General features: G+C 40.2%; 6 pseudogenes across 6 annotated transcripts in view; all 6 read right to left on the bottom strand.

The window, feature by feature from the left end:
* Positions 1-24,728, bottom strand: part of LOC307008683 (protocadherin gamma-A1-like) — a 79,738-nt pseudogene that overhangs the window by 16,609 nt on the left and 38,401 nt on the right. The window lies entirely within an intron of this gene.
* On the bottom strand, positions 2,198-4,633 carry LOC307008027 (protocadherin gamma-A5-like; annotated as a pseudogene). The gene has a single exon. The product of its transcript is annotated as a protocadherin gamma-A5-like (transcript).
* LOC307008026 (protocadherin gamma-A11-like) lies at positions 5,934-8,372 on the bottom strand (annotated as a pseudogene). The gene has a single exon. The product of its transcript is annotated as a protocadherin gamma-A11-like (transcript).
* Positions 8,350-15,638, bottom strand: LOC307008025 (protocadherin beta-16-like; annotated as a pseudogene). Its single transcript has 3 exons — positions 13,103-15,638; positions 9,389-10,796; positions 8,350-8,478 (listed from the first exon to the last, which is right to left on the bottom strand). The product of its transcript is annotated as a protocadherin beta-16-like (transcript).
* LOC307008024 (protocadherin gamma-A11-like) lies at positions 16,883-19,372 on the bottom strand (annotated as a pseudogene). The gene has a single exon. The product of its transcript is annotated as a protocadherin gamma-A11-like (transcript).
* LOC307008023 (protocadherin gamma-A11-like) lies at positions 20,571-22,970 on the bottom strand (annotated as a pseudogene). Its single transcript has one exon. The product of its transcript is annotated as a protocadherin gamma-A11-like (transcript).

The following is a 24,728-nucleotide window of genomic DNA, read 5'->3' as shown; positions in this document are numbered from 1 at the left end:
ATCTCATTAAGGCTAAACATAGGGGCATTATCATTAATGTCTTGTATCTCAACTGTTACTCTGTATAGTTGCATCGGGTTTTCCAGTATAATCTGTAAATGCAGCGCGCAAGGCGTTGTCTGTCCGCACAGCGCCTCTCGGTCTATTCTCTCTTTGATAAGGAGGACTCCTCTTTCTTTATTCAGCTCGATGTATTCAGCGCTGTCTCCTGTATAAATACGCGCTTTACCCGATTTCAGTCTCTTTAAATCTAAACCCAAATCCTGCGCTATGTTCCCGACTAAAGAGCCTTTCGCCATTTCTTCAGGAATGGAGTAACTGACCTGCCCGAGAGCTGAACTGAGAGAGAGAAACCAAATAAACAGCAGTACTTGCCGCGCCATTGTTCTGTCCGACATTTTGCAGAAGATCACGGGATGAAGATTAAGACAGAAAGCAAATAAATCAGTCCAAAATGCTGGAGGAAATCATGAATATGTCCAAAGTGAAAAGAACAAGAAAAGTCTGTAATCCAAGAGAAGGATATTAAATACAGTATCTCCGTGATTCGCCTTCTCTCTCCTCTTCAGACTGCGCTCTCAGCTTCTGTCTCTCTCTCTAATAATATGGAGATGATGGGGGTGGAACTGCAGCAGATCTGCTCTATAAACTGACATATTGACCAACAGCGGCACTGTGAGTCCAGTCTGATGAACTACAGAAAAAAACGAAATGGATGCAGTTTATATATATCCATATACTGGTATATAAAACAAATAATTAAATAAAACAACCGTTTCGGATGTCAGTCAAAATACATGAATCTAGCAATGAGAAATGACTGCATGATTTCGAGGGGAATGTTTTTTAAAAACAACAAAAAATGAACAGAGCTAGTTATTGCATTTCCTTTAATGTGCATGCTTGAAATGTAAAATGAATCAACATTAAATATATTATTATGAACAATATCCTTTTTAATACTCAATAGGATGAGAGACTGGAAGCATTTTAAAGTTCTACAAGAAATTATCTAAGGTACGGAGGTAAGGAGGAAAAGTTAGTACCGGCAGAAGAACGCAAGACCACATTTCAGCACCACGGACAGTTACGACGACTGAAGTTGCCCTTTAGCCGATGTCTTCACAAGCACAGATTATAGATCCCCAAACATGTCTAGTAAAGAAAAACATATCAAAACAACTGTGGCTCTCAAAACTGTAAAATGTGTTTCTAGCTGATTACACCACTACACATTATAACAGAGAGAACGTTTAAGGTGCTTTTGATGATCTTAAAGAGGCACAATAACGAGATTAGATTGATTAACAACCAATAAAAAGGTTGTTTTACGATCCCTTAACTATTATACATATCAATCACACACTACAATATAGCAACAACAATAACAAGAATAATAGAAAAATCAAATATAAAATCACTCTGAACATTTGATAGATCATAAGTTGTAAAAAGATTAAAGAAGGTGATTGCAATTTGATTGCTTTCGACATGTGTAAATAAAGGAGGCTAAAGTAGGCATACCTGATGTCAGTCCATTTGAAACTGAAACAATTAATAGCATGGAAATAGTTCAATTCAATCGTTATTCTTTCCGAAACGGCACAAATGCCACCATGACATCAACAGCCTAAATGTGAGAGCGACAACTTGCTTATAATTGCATGCAAAACTAAAAATATGTTCGGTATGTATGAACTGAAATTAATTTCTAAATAAACTATTAATGTGCCCCTCTATCTGTTCAAAATAGAACAGGTAGATCAGAACGCACACACACACACACACACACACACACACACACACACACACACACACACACACACACACACACACACACACACACACACACACACACACACACACACACACACACACACACACACACACACACACACACACACACACACACACACACACACACACACACCTTTCCCCCGAAATACAAAACATGCACCGTTAAGCAGTTATATTGGCTTATTCGATGTCAAAAACGGTAAGAACAGTTGTTAACTTCTACACACATTAACTGTGAATAAAGACTCTCACCTGATCATTACAATCATCAAAGTTCAGTCTCTCTCTTTGCGCATGCGTGAGTGTCTGTGTTCCACTGGTGTCCAGACTAATGATGCTCTCACTGCAAGGTCTGACGTACTTCAGATCACTCTTTCTGGAGTCAGTGGTTCTGCAAACCTCATAATTGTACACGTGCTGTAAAGTTCCTGTGCCGCCTACGTCTGCGTAAAGAGGCGGATAATACGGAATAACTGGAAGATTCGCTCCAGATTTATAAAACATCCTCTCGCGTCTCCATCTGTAGCATTTGACTGACAGTATGGCAATGATAGACACGATAAAGAGAAATGAAACCACAGCCAAGGCCAAGACTAGATAGAAAGTCAGGTTGTCGTTGTATTCCTTGTCGTGCGTAAAGTCAGTGAATTCCGAGAGCACTTCAGGGAAGCTGTCCGCCACCGCCACGTTAACATTGACTGTAGCTGATCGAGAGGGCTGCCCGTTGTCCTCCACTACAACAGTGAGTCTTTGTTTGACAGCATCTTTATCTGTCACTTGGCGTACAGTTCTTATTTCTCCATTCTGTAAGCCCACTTCAAACAGCGCCCTGTCTGTGGCTTTCTGCAGTTTATATGAGAGCCAGGCGTTCTGACCAGAGTCCACATCAACAGCCACCACTTTAGTCACCAGATAACCCACATCTGCCGAACGAGGCACTATTTCAGCCACCACAGAAACCCCTGACTGGACCGGGTACAGAACCTGAGGCGCGTTGTCATTCTGGTCCTGAATGATTATTTTGACGCTCGCGTTGCTGCTGAGAGGAGGAGAGCCTCCGTCCTGCGCTTTTACGCGGAACTGGAAATCTTTGATCTGCTCGTAATCGAAAGATCGAACGGCATGTATGACTCCACTATCAGCACTGACGGACACTAACGAGGAGACGGGCACTCCGTTAACCGACGAGTCCTCCAGTATGTAAGACACACGGGCGTTCTGGTTAAAATCTGCGTCTCTGGCTCTGACTGTGAATATGGAAAGACCCGGTGTGTTGTTTTCTTGAACAGAAGCCTCATATGAGCTCTTCTCAAAGACGGGCGCGTTATCATTGACATCTGATATCTGTAAGGAGAGAGTGACGCTGCTGGAGAGAGAGGGCACGCCCTCATCAGCACACGTGACACTGATGTTATACTCAGACTCTCGCTCTCGATCTAAATCACTGTCTGTCACTAGACTGAAGAAATTAGTAGTGGTCGTCCTTAAGGCAAATGGATAATTCTCATTAATAAAGCATTGCACTTTGCCATTTTCATTAGAATCGACGTCTTGCGTGTTGATAACAGTAACAACAGTGTCAGGCTTAGAATCCTCTGATAACATAGCTGACTTTGACATTATATTGATGACCGGCTTGTTATCATTGACATCTAAAACGTCGATAATTATTTTACTTGAATCTGTTAGACCACCACGATCACTCGCTCTAACATTTATCTGAAAAAGTCTGGATTTTTCATAATCAATATCACCAATTATTGTCAATTCCCCATTGTGTCTGTTTATTTCAAACATTTCAGGCACACCGTCGTGAGTATTGGTGACTGAATAAGAAATGTCACCGTTTGTGCTCTGATCCGCATCAGAGGCTTCAACTCTAATGACAACTGTCCCTTTCGGCGAATTCTCTACGACAGTGGCTTTATATACAGGATGGGTGAAAACAGGCGCATTGTCATTAACATCAAGTACTTTTATACGAATCTGTGTTGTTCCAGATAGATGTGGATCGCCTCCATCAACCGCTGTCAAAACTAAAGCAATATCTTCCTGTTTCTCTCGATCTAGAGGTTTTTGTAAGACCATCTCAACTATTTTGCTACCATCTACCTGACTGTGCAGCTTTAATAAAAAATGATCGCTCGATGAAAGCATGTAGCTTTGAATTGCATTAGTCCCGACATCTTGGTCGACGGCTTGCTCTATATCAAATTTAGCCCCATTTACAGCAGATTCACTTATTTCAAAATAGGTATCTGGCTTGTTGAAATAAGGAGCATTGTCATTTATATCGGTTACCTCGACAGTGACATGGTAAAATTCTATTGGATTTTCCAAAATAATCTGAAAATGCAGCGCGCAAGGCGTTGTCTGTCCGCACAGCGCCTCTCGGTCTATTCTCTCTTTGATAAGGAGGACTCCTCTTTCTTTATTCAGCTCGATGTATTCAGCGCTGTCTCCTGTATAAATACGCGCTTTACCCGATTTCAGTCTCTTTAAATCTAAACCCAAATCCTGCGCTATGTTCCCGACTAAAGAGCCTTTCGCCATTTCTTCAGGAATGGAGTAACTGACCTGCCCGAGAGCTGAACTGAGAGAGAGAAACCAAATAAACAGCAGTACTTGCCGCGCCATTGTTCTGTCCGACATTTTGCAGAAGATCACGGGATGAAGATTAAGACAGAAAGCAAATAAATCAGTCCAAAATGCTGGAGGAAATCATGAATATGTCCAAAGTGAAAAGAACAAGAAAAGTCTGTAATCCAAGAGAAGGATATTAAATACAGTATCTCCGTGATTCGCCTTCTCTCTCCTCTTCAGACTGCGCTCTCAGCTTCTGTCTCTCTCTCAAATAATATGGAGATGATGGGGGTGGAACTGCAGCAGATCTGCTCTATAAACTGACATATTGACCAACAGCGGCACTGTGAGTCCAGTCTGATGAACTACAGAACATGTAAAATTAATAAACCTTTATCCTCAATGTCAGACATGTTTGAGAAAAGTTCTTAAGTATAAAAGTTCTTAAGTGTAAAACCAAAAAAAAATCCAATAACAACAAACATCTACAATACAAGGATCTTATGAGTTTTAGTTAATAGAGATAGAAAAAAAATTAAAAACCACATTTCGTGTATTCATGAGGCCATATTAGTATGAACACTGATCAAGTCAGAGAGGGAGAAAAAACTAAAATAAATTATACACATAAGAAATATCTAATCAGAAATAAATAGTGTATAGATAAACTTTTGAACAGGAGGACATATTAAAACAAAGATGTTGAAAATCTCAAAAAGATTGTGTGCCGTAAAGAGATGCAGAAGAATATATCAAGTAAATCACTGCGTCTCCACGATTCAGGACCATGGCCAGGGCAGCAAATGCAAACGCAGAATAGAGTTTCTCACTTCTTCACAAAAACAAGTGAAAATCAGGCAAGGAGACTTTTTTAAAATGGAAAATAACGAACTGTGAATGCAACAGTTTAATAATTTGAGCAAATGTTAACTGACATTTCAGTAGCAACGTGCAAAATACTGCATGACAACTGAAGAAAAATAAAAACGGAATAAGAAGCAACCCTCCACTTAATGTACCAAAGAAAGAAAAAAAAGGAAAAAAAGAAAGAAAAGAAAATCATTCGGAAACTGAAAAATAAGCAGTATTTTTTTTTATTTCATGGCTGTAAAGGCTAAATTAACTCGTACAACACGTCGAAAAATACAAGACGAGAATAAATATTTTAATTACACCCCTGCACTAAATGCTAAACTAAAAAGTCGATCATAATAAAAACGGATGAAAATAAATAGCAGATGATTCGTGTAATTTCTTACTAAAATTACTTAAACACTTCTTAAAATTGCAGAGACACTTCATTTCAGAAAATCAATCAGCAACCATGGTAACAGCTCAAGCAAAAATGTTTCATCTTGAGAATTTTTTTTAAATATCACAAATTAATCATAAAAATAATTCTCACCTGATCACCACAATCATCAAAGGTCAGTCTCTCTCTTTGCGCATGCGTGAGTGTCTGTGTTCCACTGGTGTCCAGACTAATGATGCTCTCACTGCAAGGTCTGACGTACTTCAGATCACTCTTTCTGGAGTCAGTGGTTCTGCAAACCTCATAATTGTACACGTGCTGTAAAGTTCCTGTGCCGCCCACGTCTGCGTAAAGAGGCGGATAATACGGAATAACTGGAAGATTCGCTCCAGATTTATAAAACATCCGCTCGCGCCTCCATCTGTAGCATTTGACTGACAGTATGGCAATGATAGACACGATAAAGAGAAATGAAACCACAGCCAAGGCCAAGACTAGATAGAAAGTCAGGTTGTCGTTGTATTCCTTGTCGTGCGTAAAGTCAGTGAACTCCGAGAGCACTTCAGGGAAGCTGTCCGCCACCGCCACGTTAACATTGACTGTAGCTGATCGAGAGGGCTGCCCGTTGTCCTCCACTACAACAGTGAGTCTTTGTTTGACAGCATCTTTATCTGTCACTTGGCGTACAGTTCTTATTTCTCCATTCTGTAAGCCCACTTCAAACAGCGCCCTGTCTGTGGCTTTCTGCAGTTTATATGAGAGCCAGGCGTTCTGACCAGAGTCCACATCAACAGCCACCACTTTAGTCACCAGATAACCCACATCTGCCGAACGAGGCACTATTTCAGCCACCACAGAAACCCCTGACTGGACCGGGTACAGAACCTGAGGCGCGTTGTCATTCTGGTCCTGAATGATTATTTTGACGCTCGCGTTGCTGCTGAGAGGAGGAGAGCCTCCGTCCTGCGCTTTTACGCGGAACTGGAAATCTTTGATCTGCTCGTAATCGAAAGATCGCACTGCATGTATGACTCCACTATCAGCACTGACGGACACTAACGAGGAGACGGGCACTCCGTTAACCGACGAGTCCTCCAGTATGTAAGACACACGGGCGTTCTGGTTAAAATCTGCGTCTCTGGCTCTGACTGTGAATATGGAAAGACCCGGTGTGTTGTTTTCTTGAACACAAGCCTCATATGAGCTCTTCTCAAAGACGGGCGCGTTATCATTGACATCTGATATCTGTAAGGAGAGAGTGACGCTGCTGGAGAGAGAGGGCACGCCCTCATCAGCACACGTCACACTGATGTTATACTCAGACTCTCGCTCTCGATCTAAATCACTGTCTGTCACTAAACTGAAGAAATTATTATTAGTGGATTTCAGAGAGAATGGAATATTTTCATTAACAGAACACTGAACTTTTCCGTTTCCTTCCGAATCAAGATCCTGAACATTAATCATCGTTACCACGGTCTCAGACGCCGAATTTTCAGCAATCACGTTTGTTTTGGACATAATATTGATCACTGGCTTATTATCATTGATATCAATGACATCAACTACGATTTTACAGGAATCCGTCAGACCTCCGTGATCACTCGCTTGAACGCGTATCTCATATCGTCGAGTTGTTTCATAATCAACTAGACCTATCAATCTTACTTTACCATCAGTCTCGTTTATTTCAAATTTACTACGGACATCATTAGTGTTTGTTATTGTATATATTATTTCACTGTTTACTCCTTGGTCTTGGTCTGACGCACTAACAGTCGCTACAATTGTTCCTTTAGGTGAATTCTCCGTTACAGTGGCTTTATAAACTGATTGTATGAAAACAGGAGAGTTATCGTTCGCATCTAAAACAATAATATTTATTTGTATATTACCAGACAATTGTGGATCTCCCCCGTCAATTGCTGTTAACGTTAAAGTCAAAAGCTCTTGCTTTTCGCGATCTAGAGGCTTTTGTAAAGTCATTTCGATATGATGGTCTCCTCCTGGCTGAATCTTGAATTTCAGTGCAAAATTATCTGTTGGTTTTAACGAGTAGGTCTGAAGACCATTAATTCCAACGTCAAAATCCCTAGCTGGTTCTATCGTGAATTTTGCGCCAATGGACGCAGATTCACTCATTCTAAAACTCATCTCAGTTTTTTCAAAAAATGGTGCATTGTCATTAATGTCAAGCACCTCAACATTAACACTGTAAAACTCCATCGGGTTTTCCAGAATAATCTGTAAATGCAGCGCGCAAGGCGTTGTCTGTCCGCACAGCGCCTCTCGGTCTATTCTCTCTTTGATAAGGAGGACTCCTCTTTCTTTATTCAGCTCGATGTATTCAGCGCTGTCTCCTGTATAAATACGCGCTTTACCCGATATCAGTCTCTTTAAATCTAAACCCAAATCCTGCGCTATGTTCCCGACTAAAGAGCCTTTCGCCATTTCTTCAGGAATGGAGTAACTGACCTGCCCGAGAGCTGAACTGAGAGAGAGAAACCAAATAAACAGCAGTACTTGCCGCGCCATTGTTCTGTCCGACATTTTGCAGAAGATCACGGGATGAAGATTAAGACAGAAAGCAAATAAATCAGTCCAAAATGCTGGAGGAAATCATGAATATGTCCAAAGTGAAAAGAACAAGAAAAGTCTGTAATCCAAGAGAAGGATATTAAATACAGTATCTCCGTGATTCGCCTTCTCTCTCCTCTTCAGACTGCGCTCTCAGCTTCTGTCTCTCTCTCTAATAATATGGAGATGATGGGGGTGGAACTGCAGCAGATCTGCTCTATAAACTGACATATTGACCAACAGCGGCACTGTGAGTCCAGTCTGATGAACTACAGAAAATATAAAATGGATAAACTTTTATCTCAGTGTCAGACGTGTCTGAGACAAGCAGTTTACTAAACAAAAGTTCAAAAGTATAAAAAAGTCCATATCAATAAATGTCTATGAGATACAAAGATTGTATGAGCTTGTGTAAATAAAGATTAAAGAAAAAAAAAAAAAAAAAAAAAGACATTTCGTGTTTGCTGAAAGTTTTGCTGAGTCCATATCAGTATATGAGCACTGAACAGACAGACATGGAGAAACACCTTAAATACAATTATACACATCAGAAATATCTAATCAGTGATAAAATATATCGTTTCATTTTTTAAAATGAGGACAGAACAATAAGATGCAAAAAAATTAAAAAAGACGATCTGCTGTAAAGAGATGCAGAAGAATATATAAAGTAGATGACTGCGTCTCCGCGATTCAGGACCATGGACAGGGCAGCAAATGCAAACGCAGAATAGAGTTTCTCACTTCTTCACAAAAACAAATGAAAAAGGAAAATGTAAAAAATGCCAAACGACCTGTGAATGCCACAGTATAATAATGTTAACAATTGGGTGCCATATACTGCAGTACAACTGAAAATAAAATGTAAAATTAAACGAGTAAAAAAGGAATATAAAAAGCAAGTTCCACTTAACAAAGGAAAAAAGACAGAAAATAATTTATAAGCTGAAAAAATAAGTACTAATTGTCTTTCATGGCTGTACAGAAAATATGAACTACATAAGTATCTATATATATATTCGTGCCCTTTTTTATAACATTATTTAAACATTTATTAAAATTGCAGAGACACTTCATCAAAATAAAGTCAGTGACCGTGTCAGCAGTTCAAGCAAAATGTTCAATAATGAGAAACGTTTTAAAATGTCACATTTATATTAGTTATAAAATAATTCTCACCTGATCACCACACTCATCAAAGGTCAGTCTCTCCCTTTGCGCATGCGTGAGTGTCTGTGTTCCACTGGTGTCCAGACTAATGATGCTCTCACTGCAAGGTCTGACGTACTTCAGATCACTCTTTCTGGAGTCAGTGGTTCTGCAAACCTCATAATTGTACACGTGCTGTAAAGTTCCTGTGCCGCCTACGTCTGCGTAAAGAGGCGGATAATACGGAATAACTGGAAGATTCGCTCCAGATTTATAAAACATCCGCTCGCGTCTCCATCTGTAGCATTTGACTGACAGTATGGCAATAATAGACACGATAAACAGAAATGAAACCACAGCCAAGGCCAAGACTAGATAGAAAGTCAGGTTGTCGTTGTATTCCTTGTCGTGCGTAAAGTCAGTGAACTCCGAGAGCACTTCAGGGAAGCTGTCCGCCACCGCCACGTTAACATTGACTGTAGCTGATCGAGAGGGCTGCCCGTTGTCCTCCACTACAACAGTGAGTCTTTGTTTGACAGCATCTTTATCTGTCACTTGGCGTACAGTTCTGATTTCTCCATTCTGTAAGCCCACTTCAAACAGCGCCCTGTCTGTGGCTTTCTGCAGTTTATATGAGAGCCAGGCGTTCTGACCAGAGTCCACATCAACAGCCACCACTTTAGTCACCAGATAACCCACATCTGCCGAACGAGGCACTATTTCAGCCACCACAGAAACCCCTGACTGGACCGGGTACAGAACCTGAGGCGCGTTGTCATTCTGGTCCTGAATGATTATTTTCACGCTCGCGTTGCTGCTGAGAGGAGGAGAGCCTCCGTCCTGCGCTTTTACGCGGAACTGGAAATCTTTGATCTGCTCGTAATCGAAAGATCGCACTGCATGTATGACTCCACTATCAGCACTGACGGACACTAACGAGGAGACGGGCACTCCGTTAACCGACGAGTCCTCCAGTATGTAAGACACACGGGCGTTCTGGTTAAAATCTGCGTCTCTGGCTCTGACTGTGAATATGGAAAGACCCGGTGTGTTGTTTTCTTGAACAGAAGCCTCATATGAGCTCTTCTCAAAGACGGGCGCGTTATCATTGACATCTGATATCTGTAAGGAGAGAGTGACGCTGCTGGAGAGAGAGGGCACGCCCTCATCAGCACACGTCACACTGATGTTATACTCAGACTCTCTCGATCTAAATCACTGTCTGTCACTAAACTGAAGAAATTATTATTTGTGGATTTCAGAGAAAATGGGATGTTTTCACTAATAGAACACTGAACTTTCCCGTTTTCTCCTGAATCAAGATCCTGAACATTTATCATTGTAACTACCGTCTCAGGAGGTGAATTTTCAGCAATCAAGTTTGTTTTGGACATAATATTGATCACTGGTTTATTATCATTGATATCTATCACATCAACTATGATCTCACAAGAATCACTAAAACCCCCGAGGTCACTCGCTTGTACACGGATCTCAAAGTGCCGAGCTTGTTCATAGTCAGCTAGACCTATCAGACTTACTTTACCTTCAGTCTCGTTTATTTCAAATATGTCCCGAACTTTATCTAGAGTGTTTGTTATAGTATAGCTTATTTCACTATTTATTCCTTGATCTAAATCCGATGCACTAACAGTCGCTACAATTGTTCCTTTTGGAGAATTTTCCGTTACAGTGGCTTTATAAACTGATTGTATGAAAACAGGAGAGTTATCATTCGCATCTAAAACAATAATATTTATTTGTATATTACCAGACAATTGTGGATCTCCCCCGTCGATGGCTGTTAACGTTAAAGTCAAAAGCTCCTGCTTTTCACGGTCTAAGGGCTTTTGTAAAATCATTTCTATATTTTGTCCAGCCCCTGGCTGCCTCTTGAACTTCAAGACAAAATTATCTGTTGGTTTTAACGAGTAGGTCTGAAGACCATTAATCCCAACGTCAAAATCTCTGGCTCGCTCTATAGTGAATTTTGTACCAATCAACGCAGATTCACTAATTCTAAAAGTAATCTCATCCTTTTCAAAAAACGGTGCATTGTCATTAATGTCAAGCACCTCAACATTAACACTGTAAAATTCCATCGGGTTTTCCAGAATAATCTGAAAATGCAGCGCGCAAGGCGTTGTCTGTCCGCACAGCGCCTCTCGGTCTATTCTCTCTTTGATAAGGAGGACTCCTCTTTCTTTATTCAGCTCGATGTATTCAGCGCTGTCTCCTGTATAAATACGCGCTTTACCCGATTTCAGTCTCTTTAAATCTAAACCCAAATCCTGCGCTATGTTCCCGACTAAAGAGCCTTTCGCCATTTCTTCAGGAATGGAGTAACTGACCTGCCCGAGAGCTGAACTGAGAGAGAGAAACCAAATAAACAGCAGTACTTGCCGCGCCATTGTTCTGTCCGACATTTTGCAGAAGATCACGGGATGAAGATTAAGACAGAAAGCAAATAAATCAGTCCAAAATGCTGGAGGAAATCATGAATATGTCCAAAGTGAAAAGAACAAGAAAAGTCTGTAATCCAAGAGAAGGATATTAAATACAGTATCTCCGTGATTCGCCTTCTCTCTCCTCTTCAGACTCAGCTTCTGTCTCTCTCTCTAATAATATGGAGATGATGGGGGTGGAACTGCAGCAGATCTGCTCTATAAACTGACATATTGACCAACAGCGGCACTGTGAGTCCAGTCTGATGAACTACAGAAAACAAAATGGATAAACTTTTATCTCAGTGTCAGACGTGTCTGAGACAAGCAGTTTACTAAACAAAGTTCTAAAGTAAAAAGTCCATATCAATAAATGTCCATGAGATACAAAGATTGTATGAGCTTGTGTAATTGAATATTGAAGGATAAAAAATAAACAAATACATTTCGTGTTTGCTCAAAGTTTTGCTGAGGCCATATCAGTATATGAGCACTGAACAGACAGGCATGGAGAAACACCTTAAATACAATTATACACATAAGAAATATCTAGTCAATAATTAAAAAGTATATCGTTTAATTTTTGAACAGGAGGACAGAACAATAAGAGGCTAAAAATATCAAAAAGACGATCTGCTGTGAAGAGATGCAGATAAAAATATATCAAGTAAATGACTGCGTCTCCGCGATTCAGGACCATGGACAGGGCAGCAAATGCAAACGCAGAATAGAGTTTCTCACTTCTTCACAAAAACAAATGAAAAAGGAAAATTTTTTAAATTACAAACAACGAACTGTGAATGCCACACTATGATAATGGTACCAATTGCGTGCCATACTGCAGTACAACTGAAAATAAAATGTAAAATTAAACGAATGAAAAAAGGAATAAAAAAGCAAGTTCCACTTAACATAAAGAAAAAAAGACAGAAAATTTATAAGCTGAAAAAATAAGCACTAATTGTCTTTCATGGCTGTACAGAAAATATGAACTACATAATTATATATATATATTGCTCAGACTTTACTTTAAGGGGATAAAAAAACAACACCCGATGGATTCGTGCCATTTTTGCTAACATTATTTAAACATTTCTTAAAATTGCAGAGACACTTCATTAAAAAAAAAAAAAAAAAAAAAAGTCAGCGACCGTGTCAGCAGTTCAAGCTAAAATGTTCAGTCATGAGAAACGTTTTAAAATGTCACATATATTAGTTATAAAAATAATTCTCACCTGATCATCACAATCATCAAAGGTCAGTCTCTCTCTTTGCGCATGCGTGAGTGTCTGTGTTCCACTGGTGTCCAGACTAATGATGCTCTCACTGCAAGGTCTGACGTACTTCAGATCACTCTTTCTGGAGTCAGTGGTTCTGCAAACCTCATAATTGTACACGTGCTGTAAAGTTCCTGTGCCGCCTACGTCTGCGTAAAGAGGCGGATAATACGGAATAACTGGAAGATTCGCTCCAGATTTATAAAACATCCGCTCGCGTCTCCATCTGTAGCATTTGACTGACAGTATGGCAATGATAGACACGATAAAGAGAAAGGAAACCACAGCCAAGGCCAAGACTAGATAGAAAGTCAGGTTGTCGTTGTATTCCTTGTCGTGCGTAAAGTCAGTGAACTCCGAGAGCACTTCAGGGAAGCTGTCCGCCACCGCCACGTTAACATTGACTGTAGCTGATCGAGAGGGCTGCCCGTTGTCCTCCACTACAACAGTGAGTCTTTGTTTGACAGCATCTTTATCTGTCACTTGGCGTACAGTTCTTATTTCTCCATTCTGTAAGCCCACTTCAAACAGCGCCCTGTCTGTGGCTTTCTGCAGTTTATATGAGAGCCAGGCGTTCTGACCAGAGTCCACATCAACAGCCACCACTTTAGTCACCAGATAACCCACATCTGCCGAACGAGGCACTATTTCAGCCACCACAGAAACCCCTGACTGGACTGGGTACAGAACCTGAGGCGCGTTGTCATTCTGGTCCTGAATGATTATTTTCACGCTCGCGTTGCTGCTGAGAGGAGGAGAGCCTCCGTCCTGCGCTTTTACGCGGAACTGGAAATCTTTGATCTGCTCGTAATCGAAAGATCGCACTGCATGTATGACTCCACTATCAGCACTGACGGACACTAACGAGGAGACGGGCACTCCGTTAACCGACGAGTCCTCCAGTATGTAAGACACACGGGCGTTCTGGTTAAAATCTGCGTCTCTGGCTCTGACTGTGAATATGGAAAGACCCGGTGTGTTGTTTTCTTGAACAGAAGCCTCATATGAGCTCTTCTCAAAGACGGGCGCGTTATCATTGACATCTGATATCTGTAAGGAGAGAGTGACGCTGCTGGAGAGAGAGGGTACGCCCTCATCAGCACACGTGACACTGATGTTATACTCAGACTCTCGCTCTCGATCCAAATCACTGTCTGTCACTAGACTGAAGAAATTATTCCCTGTAGATTTTAGCATAAAAGGAATGTCTTTATCAATTGTGCACGTAATCTTTCCATTTTCGCCGGTGTCGAGGTCTTGGACAGTTAGTATTGCCACAACAGTTCCATGTTTAGAATCTTCAGATACACTGTTTGTTCTCGACATTATGTTTATTGCAGGTGTGTTATCATTAACGTCAGTAACGTCGAGAATTACTTTACAAGAATCCGAATGTCCACCTTGGTCTTTTGCTTGAACATCAATTCGATAAACTTTGTTTTTTTCATAATCCACTTTACCAACTAATACCACGACTCCAGTGGTTTCGTCTACCTTAAACAAATCATATGCACCGTCAGAAGAAATGGAAAATGTAATCACGCCATTAGAGCCCAGATCTGCATCAGAAGCACTGACTGTGGTTAAAACAGTGCCCGTCGGTGCATTCTCTGCTATACTCGCTCTATATGCTGCCTGACTGCAAACAGGCTCATTATCGTTGGCGTCAAGAACTGTAATTTGTATCTGCATTGTTCCTGTCAAATGCGGATCTCCACCATCCTTTGCTGTCAGTAAAAGTGTGATATGATCTTGCTTCTCTCTATCTAGTGGCTTCTGTAATACCATTTCGACAGCTTTTCCACCATCAGGTTGATTGTTCAGTTTTAAAGTAAAAAAATCGTTCGTACTAAGAGTGTAATCTTGAAGATTATTACGGCCAACATCCAGATCGTTTGCTCGTTCTAAGACAAACCGAGCCCCTGTTTTTGCCAATTCATTTATGTCAAACTTAATTTCGTTGTTTTTAAAGACTGGCGAATTATCGTTAATATCTGTAATCTCTACTGTGATCGAATAAAATTCCATCGGGTTTTCCAGAATAATCTGAAAATGCAGCGCGCAAGGCGTTGTCTGTCCGCACAGCGCCTCTCGGTCTATTCTCTCTTTGATAAGGAGGACTCCTCTTTCTTTATTCAGCTCGATGTATTCAGCGCTGTCTCCTGTATAAATACGCGCTTTACCCGATTTCAGTCTCTTTAAATCTAAACCCAAATCCTGCGCTATGTTCCCGACTAAAGAGCCTTTCGCCATTTCTTCAGGAATGGAGTAACTGACCTGCCCGAGAGCTGAACTGAGAGAGAGAAACCAAATAAACAGCAGTACTTGCCGCGCCATTGTTCTGTCCGACATTTTGCAGAAGATCACGGGATGAAGATTAAGACAGAAAGCAAATAAATCAGTCCAAAATGCTGGAGGAAATCATGAATATGTCCAAAGTGAAAAGAACAAGAAAAGTCTGTAATCCAAGAGAAGGATATTAAATACAGTATCTCCGTGATTCGCCTTCTCTCTCCTCTTCAGACTGCGCTCTCAGCTTCTGTCTCTCTCTCTAATAATATGGAGATGATGGGGGTGGAACTGCAGCAGATCTGCTCTATAAACTGACATATTGACCAACAGCGGCACTGTGAGTCCAGTCTGATGAACTACAGAAAATATAAAATGAATAAACTTTTATCTCAGTGTCAAACGTGTCTGAGAAAAGCAGTTTACTAAACAAAGTTCTAAAACAGTGGCGTCAAGTGTATAGCATAAATGTCTATGCGATACAAAGGTTGTATGAATTTGTGTAAATAAAGATTGAAGGATAAAAAATAAACAAATACATTTCGTGTTTGCTCAAAGTTTAGCTGAGGCCATATCAGTATATGATACCTGAACAGACAGGCATGGAGAAACACCTTAAATATAATTATACACATAAGAAATAACTAATCAATAATAAAATTGTATATCGTTTAAAGTTTGAAAAGGAGGACAGAACAATAAAAGGCTAAAAATCTCAAAAAAGACGATCTGCTGTAAAGAGATGCAGAAGAATATATCAAGTAAATGACTGCGTCTCAGCGATTCAGGACCATGGACAGGGCAGCAAATTCAAACGCAGAATAGAGTTTCTCACTTCTTCACAACAACAAGTGAAAATCACGCAAAGATACTTTTTAAAATGGCAAATAAAGAACTGTGAATGCCACAGTTTAATAATGTTAGAAATTGTTAACTGACATTTCAGTGGCAGCGTGCCTTATACTGCAGTACAACTGAAAATAAAATGTAAAATTAAACGAATACAAAAGGAATACAAAAGCAAGTTTCACTTAACATATCAAAGGAAAAAAAGACAGAACATCATTTAAAAGCTGAAAAAATAAGCTTTCATTTTCTTTCATGGCTCTACAGGAAAGATGAACTACGTAAGTATAACAATTAAAGCAAAAAAAAAAAAAAAAAAAAAGACCAGACTTTAAACGGATACAAAAGCCGATGATTCGTGCCATTTTCTGCTAACATTATTTAAACATTTCTTAAAATTGCAGAGACACTTCGTTTAAGAAAACCAGTCAGCGATAGTGTAAATAGTTCAATAACAAATGTTCAATCATGAGAAAAGTTTTAAAATATCACATAACTTAGTTATAAAAATAATTCTCACCTGATCACCACAATCATCAAAGGTCAGTCTCTCTCTTTGCGCATGCGTGAGTGTCTGTGTTCCACTGGTGTCCAGACTAATGATGCTCTCACTGCAAGGTCTGACGTACTTCAGATCACTCTTTCTGGAGTCAGTGGTTCTGCAAACCTCATAATTGTACACGTGCTGTAAAGTTCCTGTGCCGCCTACGTCTGCGTAAAGAGGCGGATAATACGGAATAACTGGAAGATTCGCTCCAGATTTATAAAACATCCGCTCGCGTCTCCATCTGTAGCATTTGACTGACAGTATGGCAATGATAGACACGATAAAGAGAAATGAAACCACAGCCAAGGCCAAGACTAGATAGAAAGTCAGGTTGTCGTTGTATTCCTTGTCGTGCGTAAAGTCAGTGAACTCCGAGAGCACTTCAGGGAAGCTGTCCGCCACCGCCACGTTAACATTGACTGTAGCTGATCGAGAGGGCTGCCCGTTGTCCTCCACTACAACAGTGAGTCTTTGTTTGACAGCATCTTTATCTGTCACTTGGCGTACAGTTCTGATTTCTCCATTCTGTAAGCCCACTTCAAACAGCGCCCTGTCTGTGGCTTTCTGCAGTTTATATGAGAGCCAGGCGTTCTGACCAGAGTCCACATCAACAGCCACCACTTTAGTCACCAGATAACCCACATCTGCCGAACGAGGCACTATTTCAGCCACCACAGAAACCCCTGACTGGACCGGGTACAGAACCTGAGGCGCGTTGTCATTCTGGTCCTGAATGATTATTTTCACGCTCGCGTTGCTGCTGAGAGGAGGAGAGCCTCCGTCCTGCGCTTTTACGCGGAACTGGAAATCTTTGATCTGCTCGTAATCGAAAGATCGCACTGCATGTATGACTCCACTATCAGCACTGACGGACACTAACGAGGAGACGGGCACTCCGTTAACCGACGAGTCCTCCAGTATGTAAGACACACGGGCGTTCTGGTTAAAATCTGCGTCTCTGGCTCTGACTGTGAATATGGAAAGACCCGGTGTGTTGTTTTCTTGAACAGAAGCCTCATATGAGCTCTTCTCAAAGACGGGCGCGTTATCATTGACATCTGATATCTGTAAGGAGAGAGTGACGCTGCTGGAGAGAGAGGGCACGCCCTCATCAGCACACGTGACACTGATGTTATACTCAGACTCTCGCTCTCGATCTAAATCACTGTTAGTCACTAGACTGAAGAAATTATTATTGGTTGACTTCAGGGTAAAAGGAATATTCTCATTAATTGAACAATCAATTTGACCGTTTTCACCAGCATCTGGGTCTTGTGCGTTTATCACAGTTACAACTGTTCCAGAATTAGAGTTTTCTGATATGATGCTTAATTTAGACATGATATTGAGGAGCGGTTTATTATCATTGATATCAATCACATCTACATCGATTTTACAAGAATCAGTCAGACCCCCGTCATCGCTCGCCTGCGCATGAATTTGATAATGCCGAGTTTTTTCATAATCTATATTCCCTGTTACTCTCACCTCACCGTTTGTTTCGTTAATTTCAAAAATTTCTGGAACATTGTCGAGGGTATTTGTGATAGCATATTTTACTTTGCCGTTTGAGCCCTCGTCCAAATCTGAAGCGCTCACTGTCGTTACTAATGTGCCTTTGAGGGCGTTTTCAATGACACTCCCTTTATATATTTTATGCGTAAAAACAGGCGCGTTGTCGTTGGCATCTAAAACCGTAATATGTATCTGCGCAGTACCAGACAATTGTGGATCACCTCCATCTATCGCTGTCAGAACCAGAGACAAATGCTCTTGCTTTTCACGATCGAGGGGTTTTTGAAGAACCATTTCTACAAGCTTACTACCGTCTGCCTGACTTTGCAATTTCAATGAAAAATTATCCGTAGGCTTTAGTAAATAAGTCTGCAAGCCATTTGTTCCTACGTCCAAGTCCATCGCTCTCTCTAAAACAAATACTGCCCCAGTTACAGCTGACTCACTGATTCTGAATCTAATCTCGTCCCGTTTAAAAGAGGGTGAATGGTCATTTATATCTGTGACCTCAACTGTAACGGAGTAAAACTCTATCGGGTTTTCCAGTATAATCTGTAAATGCAGCGCGCAAGGCGTTGTCTGTCCGCACAGCGCCTCTCGGTCTATTCTCTCTTTGATAAGGAGGACTCCTCTTTCTTTATTCAGCTCGATGTATTCAGCGCTGTCTCCTGTATAAATACGCGCTTTACCCGATTTCAGTCTCTTTAAATCTAAACCCAAATCCTGCGCTATGTTCCCGACTAAAGAGCCTTTCGCCATTTCTTCAGGAATGGAGTAACTGACCTGCCCGAGAGCTGAACTGAGAGAGAGAAACCAAATAAACAGCAGTACTTGCCGCGCCATTGTTCTGTCCGACATTTTGCAGAAGATCACGGGATGAAGATTAAGACAGAAAGCAAATAAATCAGTCCAAAATGCTGGAGGAAATCATGAATATGTCCAAAGTGAAAAGAACAAGAAAAGTCTGTAATCCAAGAGAAGGATATTAAATACAGTATCTCCGTGATTCGCCTTCTCTCTCCTCTTCAGACTGCGCTCTCAGCTTCTGTCTCTCTCTCTAATAATATGGAGATGATGGGGGTGGAACTGCAGCAGATCTGCTCTATAAACTGACATATTGACCAACAGCGGCACTGTGAGTCCAGTCTGATGAACTACAGAAAACAAAATGGATAAACTTTGATCTCAGTGTCAGAGATATCTGAGAAAAGCAGTTTACTAAACAAAGTTCTAAAGTAAAAAGTACATATCAATAAATGTCTATGAGATACAAAGATTGAATGAGCTTGTGTAAATAAAGATTGAAGGGAAAAAATAAACAAATACATTTCGTGGTGTTTGCTCTAAGTTTTGCTGAGGCCATATCAGTATATGAGACCTGAACAGACAGACATGGAGAAACACCTTAAATATAATTATACACATAAGAAATATCTAATGAATAATTAAATAGTATATCGTTTAATTTTTGAACAGGAGGACAGAACAATAAAAGGCTAAAAATCTCAAAAAGACGATCTGCTGTAAAGAGATGCAGAAGAATATATAAAGTAAATGACTGCGTCTCCGCGATTCAGGACCATGGCCAGGGCAGCAAATGCAAACGCAGAATAGAGTTTCTCACTTCTTCACTAAAACAAGTGAAAATCAGGCAAGGAGACTTTTTAAAATGGCAAATAACGAACTGTGAATGCCACAGTTTAATAATGTTAGCAAAAGTTAACTGACATTTCAGTGACAGCGTGCCATATACTGCAGCACAACTGAAAATAAAATGTAAAATCAAACGAATACAAAAGCAAGTTTCACTTAACATATCAAAGGAAAAAAGACAGAACATAATTTAAAAGCTGAAAAAATTAACTTTCATTTTCTTTCATGGCTCTACAGGAAAGATGAACTACGTAAGTATAACAAAGCAAAAAAAAAAAAAAAAAAAAAAAAAAAAGACCAGACTTTAAACGGATACAAAAGCCGATGATTCGTGCCATTTTCTTTCAAAATTATTTAAACATTTCTTAAAATTGCAGAGACACTTCGTTTAAGAAAACCAATCAGCGATAGTGTAAATAGTTCAAGAACAAATGTTCAATCATGAGAAACGTTTTAAAATATCACACAACTTAGTTATAAAAATTATTCTCACCTGATCACCACAATCATCAAAGGTCAGTCTCTCCCTTTGCGCATGCGTGAGTGTCTGTGTTCCACTGGTGTCCAGACTAATGATGCTCTCACTGCAAGGTCTGACGTACTTCAGATCACTCTTTCTGGAGTCAGTGGTTCTGCAAACCTCATAATTGTACACGTGCTGTAAAGTTCCTGTGCCGCCTACGTCTGCGTAAAGAGGCGGATAATACGGAATAACTGGAAGATTCGCTCCAGATTTATAAAACATCCGCTCGCGTCTCCATCTGTAGCATTTGACTGACAGTATGGCAATGATAGACACGATAAAGAGAAATGAAACCACAGCCAAGGCCAAGACTAGATAGAAAGTCAGGTTGTCGTTGTATTCCTTGTCGTGCGTAAAGTCAGTGAACTCCGAGAGCACTTCAGGGAAGCTGTCCGCCACCGCCACGTTAACATTGACTGTAGCTGATCGAGAGGGCTGCCCGTTGTCCTCCACTACAACAGTGAGTCTTTGTTTGACAGCATCTTTATCTGTCACTTGGCGTACAGTTCTTATTTCTCCATTCTGTAAGCCCACTTCAAACAGCGCCCTGTCTGTGACTTTCTGCAGTTTATATGAGAGCCAGGCGTTCTGACCAGAGTCCACATCAACAGCCACCACTTTAGTCACCAGATAACCCACATCTGCCGAACGAGGCACTATTTCAGCCACCACAGAAACCCCTGACTGGACCGGGTACAGAACCTGAGGCGCGTTATCATTCTGGTCCTGAATGATTATTTTCACGCTCGCGTTGCTGCTGAGAGGAGGAGAGCCTCCGTCCTGCGCTTTTACGCGGAACTGGAAATCTTTGATCTGCTCGTAATCGAAAGATCGCACGGCATGTATGACTCCACTATCAGCACTGACGGACACTAACGAGGAGACGGGCACTCCGTTAACCGACGAGTCCTCCAGTATGTAAGACACACGTGCGTTCTGGTTAAAATCTGCGTCTCTGGCTCTGACTGTGAATATGGAAAGACCCGGTGTGTTGTTTTCTTGAACAGAAGCCTCATATGAGCTCTTCTCAAAGACGGGCGCGTTATCATTGACGTCTGATATCTGTAATGAGAGAGTGACGCTGCTGGAGAGAGAGGGCACGCCCTCATCAGCACACATCACACTGATGTTATACTCAGACTCTCGCTCTCGATCTAAATCACTGTCTGTCACTAGACTGAAGAAATTATTATTAGTGGATTTCAGAGAAAATGGAATATTTTCATTAACTGAACACTGAACTTTCCCATTTTCTCCTGAATCAGGATCCTGAACATTTATCATTATAACCACCGTGTCAGAAATAGAATTTTCTGCTATTACATTTGTTTTGGACATAATGTTGATCACTGGCGTATTATCATTGATATCAATGACATCAACTATGATTTTACAGGAATCAGTCAGACCTCCGTGATCACTGGCCTGAACGCGTATCTCATAATTGCGAGCTTTTTCAAAATCTATTATTCCGACCACCGTAACCTGCCCGTTATCTTTATTTATGTCGAATATCTGCTGAGCATCATCTTCCATGTTTGCAATGGAATATTCTATCTTACTATTTATTCCCTCATCGGCGTCAGTTGCGCTCACTGTTGACACAATAGTGTCTTTCGGCGCATTCTCGGGTACAGTCGCTTTATACACTGACTGCGAGAAAACAGGAGCATTGTCGTTCACGTCTAAAACAGTAATGTGAATCTCTATACTGCCAGACAACTGAGGATCTCCTCCATCAACAGCTGTGAGCACTAATTTTATATCATGCTGTTTTTCGCGGTCTAAAGGCTTTTGCAGAACCATTTCAACATTTTTCCCATCTCCTGGTTGATTTTTAAATTTAAGATTAAAATTATCAGTTGGTTTTAGCATATAGCTTTGAAGACCGTTGATTCCCACATCGAGATCTATAGCAGGCTCTAACATAAATTTGGACCCCAAAATGGCTGATTCGCTGATTCTAAAAATAATCCTACTCTTTTTAAAACTGGGAGTGTTGTCATTAATATCTACTATTTCAATGGTAACGCTAAAAAATTCCATCGGGTTTTCCAGAATAATCTGTAAATGCAGCGCGCAAGGCGTTGTCTGTCCGCACAGCGCCTCTCGGTCTATTCTCTCTTTGATAAGGAGGACTCCTCTTTCTTTATTCAGCTCGATGTATTCAGCGCTGTCTCCTGTATAAATACGCGCTTTACCCGATTTCAGTCTCTTTAAATCTAAACCCAAATCCTGCGCTATGTTCCCGACTAAAGAGCCTTTCGCCATTTCTTCAGGAATGGAGTAACTGACCTGCCCGAGAGCTGAACTGAGAGAGAGAAACCAAATAAACAGCAGTACTTGCCGCGCCATTGTTCTGTCCGACATTTTGCAGAAGATCACGGGATGAAGATTAAGACAGAAAGCAAATAAATCAGTCCAAACAACTGGAGGAAATCATGAATATGTCCAAAGTGAAAAGAACAAGAAAAGTCTGTAATCCAAGAGAAGGATGTTAAATAGAGTATCTCCGTGATTCGCCTTCTCTCTCCTCTTCAGACTGCGCTCTCAGCTTCTGTCTCTCTCTCTAATAATATGGAGATGATGGGGGTGGAACTGCAGCAGATCTGCTCTATAAACTGACATATTGACCAACAGCGGCACTGTGAGTCCAGTCTGATGAACTACAGAAAATATTAAATTATTAAACTTTGATCTCAGTGTCAGACGTGTCTGAGAAAAGCAGTTTACTAAACAAAGTTCTAAATTATTTTAAAAAGTACATATCAATAAATGTCTATGAGATACAAAGATTGAATGAGCTTGTGTAAATAAAGATTGAAGGGAAAAAAAATAAACAAATACATTTCGATTTTGCTCAAAGTTTTGCTGAGGCCATATCAGTATATGAGCACTAAACAGACAGACATGGAGAAACACCTTAAATACAATTATACACATAAGAAATATCGAATCAATAATTAAATAGTATATCGTTTAAATTTTGAAAAGGAGGACAGAACAATAAGAGGCAAAAAATATCAAAAAGACGATCTGCTGTAAAGAGATGAAGAAGAATATATCAAGTAAATCACTGCGTCTCCGCGATTCAGGACCATGGACAGGGCAGCAAATGCAAACGCAGAATACAGTTTCTCACTTCTTCACAACAACAGGTGAAAATCACGCAAGGAGACTTTTTAAAATGGTAAATAACGAACTGTGAATGCCACAGTTTAATAATGTTAGCAATTGTTAACTGACATTTCAGTGACAGCGTGCCATATACTGCAGTACAACTGAAAATAAAATGTAAAATCAAATGAATACAAAAGCAAGTTTCACTTAACATATCAAAAGGAAAAAAGATAAAAACAATTTAAAAACTAAAAAAATAAGCTTTAATTTTCATTCATGGCTCTACATGAAAGATGAACTACATAAGTATAACAAAGCAAAAAAACGTATTGAAAGACTTTAAACGGATACAAAAACCGATGACTCGTGCCATTTTCTGCTATCATTATTTAAACATTTCTTAAAATTGCAGAGACTCTTCGTTTAAGAAAACCAGTCAGCAATAGTGTAAATAGTTCAAGAACAAATGTTCAATCATGAGAAAAGTTTTAAAATATCACATAACTTAGTTATAAAAATAATTCTCACCTGATCACCACAATCATCAAAGGTCAGTCTCTCCCTTTGCGCATGCGTGAGTGTCTGTGTTCCACTGGTGTCCAGCAGTGGCGGCTGGTGATAATTATTTTTGGGGGGGCGCATTTTTTATATAATTTGGGGGGGGGGGTTTGGGTGATACAAAGCAGAAACAAAAAAGCTATTTTGATCTCTTTGTATTATTTTATTATTTCAGACCAACTAAGTAGTAACAAAAAGCATGTTTCCTACTTGAACATAATGTTGCTCTCCTTTATATACAGACCCTTTCCAAAAATTAGAATATCATGGAAAAGTTAAATTATTTTAGGAATTCAACTTAAAATGTGAAACTAATTTTATAAAAAAAGGCTCATTGCTTGCAAAGTGAGATATTTTAAGCCTTGATTTGTTATAATTTTGATGATTATGGCTTACATAATGACTTACAGCTTATGGAACCCACGAAATATTTTTTTTTAAATTAGAATATTACATGAAATCACACTGTAGTAGTGACACAGTAATCCCGTGGTCATTGAACCAGGTTTTGGTTATTTTGGCAGTGTGGGCAGGTGAAAATCCTGCTGAAAATCATCTTCATCTTGATAAAGCATCTTCATAAAGCTTTTCTGCTGAA

Source organism: Phoxinus phoxinus, assembly GCF_949152265.1.
Source record: "Phoxinus phoxinus genome assembly, chromosome: 12".
Classification (NCBI taxonomy): Eukaryota; Metazoa; Chordata; class Actinopteri; order Cypriniformes; family Leuciscidae; genus Phoxinus; species Phoxinus phoxinus.
Note: the sequence above shows the minus strand (reverse complement) of the source record. Positions and strands in the feature narration are given on the sequence as shown.